Genomic DNA, 3,393 nt, shown 5'->3' with positions numbered 1-3,393 from the left:
TTAGTGTTTTTCAAAATGTTTTTAAAATCTTTTACTTAATTTTCGAAAATTACTTCCCTTCTTCTCACATCCTTCTATTTATGGACTAACACTATTCCTTGATGCAAAATTCGAACTCCATCTTCTTTGATAAGTTCGAATTTTCTACTTCTGCCTTCTATTTTTCTTTTCCTCTGACACCTCAAGGAATCTCTATACTGTGACATAGAGGATTCCATATTTTCTTGTTCTCTTCTCTTTCATATGAGCAGGAACAAAGACAAAGGCATTCTTGTTGAAGCTGACCCTGAACCTGAGAGGACCTTGAAGCGAAAGCTAAGAGAAGCTAAGGCACAACTCTCTGTAGAGGACCTAACCGAATTCTTCAAAGAAGAAGAACCCATGGAAGCCGAAAACAACAACAATGCCAACAATGCAAGGAAGGTGCTGGGTGACTTTACTGCACCTACTCCCGACTTCTATGGGAGAAGCATCTCTATCCCTGCCATTGGAGCAAACAACTTTGAGCTTAAGCCTCAATTAGTTTCTCTAATGCAACAGAATTGCAAGTTTCATGGACTTCCATTGGAAGATCCTCATCAGTTTTTAGCTGAATTCTTGCAAATCTGTGACACTGTCAAGACTAATGGGGTAGACCCTGAGGTCTACAGCCTTATGCTATTCCCTTTTGCTGTAAGAGACAGAGCTAGGACATGGTTGGACTCACAACCTAAAGAAAGTCTGGACTCATGGGAAAAGCTAGTCAATGCCTTCTTGGCAAAGTTCTTTCCACCTCAAAAATTGAGTAAGCTTAGAGTGGAAGTCCAAACCTTCAGACAGAAGGATGGAGAATCCCTCTATGAAGCTTGGGAAAGATACAAACAATTGATCAGAAAATGTCCTTCTGACATGCTTTCTGAATGGAGCATCATAGGTATTTTCTATGATGGTCTCTCTGAGCTATCCAAGATGTCTTTGGATAGCTCTGCTGGAGGATCTCTTCATTTGAAGAAGACGCCTACAGAAGCTCAAGAGCTAATTGAAATGGTTGCAAATAACCAATTCATGTACACTTCTGAAAGGAATCCTGTGAACAATGGGGCAAATCAGAAGAAAGGAGTTCTTGAGATTGATACTCTGAATGCCATTCTGGCTCAGAACAAGATATTGACTCAACAAGTCAATTTGATTTCTCAAAGTCTGTCTGGAATGCAAAATGCACCAAGTAGTACTAAGGATGCTTCATCTGAAGAAGAAGCATATGATCCTGAGAACCCTTCAATGGAAGAGGTGAATTACCTAGGAGAACCCTACGGAAACACCTATAATTCTTCATGGAGAAACCACCCAAATTTCTCATGGAAGGATCAACAGAGACCTCAACAAGGTTTCAACAACAATAATGGTGGAAGAAACAGGTTTAGCAATGGCAAGCCTTTTCCATCATCTTTTCAGCAACAGACAGAGAGTTCTAAGCAGAGCCACTCTGACTTAGCAACCATGGTCTCTGATCTAATCAAAACCACTCAAAGTTTCATGACTGAAACAAGGTCCTCCATTAGGAATTTGGAGGCACAAGTGGGACAGCTGAGCAAGAAAGTTACTGAACTCCCTCCTAGTACTCTCCCAAGCAACACAGAAAAAAATCCAAAAGGAGAGTGCAAGGCCATCAACATGGCCGAATTTGGAGAGGAAGGAGAGGCAGTGAACGCCACTGAGGAAGACCTCAATGGGCGTGCACTGACCTCCATTGAGTTCCCCAATGAGGAACCATGGGAATCTGAAGCTCAAAATGAGACCATAGAGATTCCATTGGACTTACTTCTGCCTTTCATGAGCTCTGATGAGTATTCTTCCTCTGAAGAGGATGAGTATGTCACTGAAGAGCAAGTTGCTAATACCTTGGAACAATCATGAAGCTAAATGACAAGTTATTTGGAAATGAGACTTGGGAGAATGAACCTCCTTTGCTCACCAAAGAACTGGATGACTTGTCTAGGCAGAAATTACCTCAAAAGAGACAAGATCCTGGGAAGTTTTCAATACCTTGTACCATAGGCACCATAACCTTCAAGAAGGCTCTGTGTGACTTAGGGTCAAGTGTAAACCTCATGCATCTCTCTGTAATGGAGAAGCTAGGGATCTTTGAGGTGCAAGCTGCAAGAATCTCATTAGAGATGGCAGACAACTCAAGAAAACAAGCTCATGGACTTGTAGAGGATGTTTTGGTGAAGATTGAAGACCATTACATCCCTGCTGATTTCATAGTCCTAGAGACTGGGAAGTGCATGGATGAAACCATCATCCTTGGCAGACCCTTCCTAGCCACAGCAAAGGCTGTGATTGATGTTGATAGAGGAGAGTTGATCATTCAAGTGAATGAGGAATCCTTTGTGTTTAAGGCTCAAGGATATCCCTCTATCATCATGGAGAGGAAGCATGAAGAGCTTCTCTCAAATCAGAGTCAAACAGAGCCCCCACAGTCAAACTCTAAGTTTGGTGTTGGGAGGCCACAACCAAACTCTAAGTTTGGTGTTGAACCCCCACATTCAAACTCTAAGTTTGGTGTTGGGAGGTTCCAACATTGCTCTGAGAAAATGTGAGGCTCCATGAGAGCCATCTGTCAAGCTACTGACATTAAAGAAGCGCTTGTTGGGAGGCAACCCAATGTTATATTTTATCTATTTTCTTTTATTATTTTATGTTTTTTTTGTAGGTTGATGATCATAAGAAGACACAAAATCAATTGAAAAAGCAAAAACAGAATGAAAAACAGGAAGAAAAACAGCACACCCTGGAGGAAGAACCCACTGGCGTTTAAACGCCAGTGAGGCTAGCAATTGGGCGTTTAACGCCCAGTCTGGCACCATTCTGGGCGTTTAACACCAGAAAGGGGCACCAGACTGGCGTTAAACGCCAGAAAAGGGCAAGAACCTGGCGTTAAACGCCAGGAATGGGCACCAGCCCGGCGTTTAACGCCAGAAATGGCTCAAAACGTGATTTTGAAAGCCATTTGGTGCAGGGATGACTTTTTCTTGACACTACCGGATCTGTGGACCCCACAGGATCCCCACCAACCCCACCACTCTCTCTCTCTTCTTCACCCTTTCACCTATCAAATCCCATCTTTCTCTTCACCACTCACACCCATCCTTCATAAAACCCCAACTACCTCACCCTTCAAATTCAAACCACTTTCCCACCCAAACCCACCCTCAAATGACCGAACCCTACCCTTCCCCCTCTCCTATATAACCCATCTTCACTCCTTCATTTTCACACAACCTCAACACCACTTCTTCCCCTTTTGGCCAAACACAAGCCATCTCCATCTCCCTCATTTCTTCTTCTTCCACTCTCTTCTTTCTTCTTTTGCTCGAGGACGAGCAAACCTTTTAAGTTTGGTGTGGTAAA

General features: G+C 42.9%; 1 non-coding gene across 1 annotated transcript; it reads right to left on the bottom strand.

Moving 5' to 3' along the window:
- Positions 1 to 786: 786 nt before the first annotated feature.
- On the bottom strand, positions 787 to 894 carry LOC130937339 (small nucleolar RNA R71). The gene has a single exon (XR_009068560.1). It is a non-coding gene; the product is annotated as a small nucleolar RNA R71 (small nucleolar RNA).
- Between the last annotated feature and the right edge of the window lie 2,499 nt (positions 895 to 3,393).

This window comes from Arachis stenosperma, chromosome 6 (assembly GCF_014773155.1).
Source record: "Arachis stenosperma cultivar V10309 chromosome 6, arast.V10309.gnm1.PFL2, whole genome shotgun sequence".
Classification (NCBI taxonomy): domain Eukaryota; kingdom Viridiplantae; phylum Streptophyta; class Magnoliopsida; order Fabales; family Fabaceae; genus Arachis; species Arachis stenosperma.
This window is presented reverse-complemented; position numbering and strand designations above follow the sequence as displayed.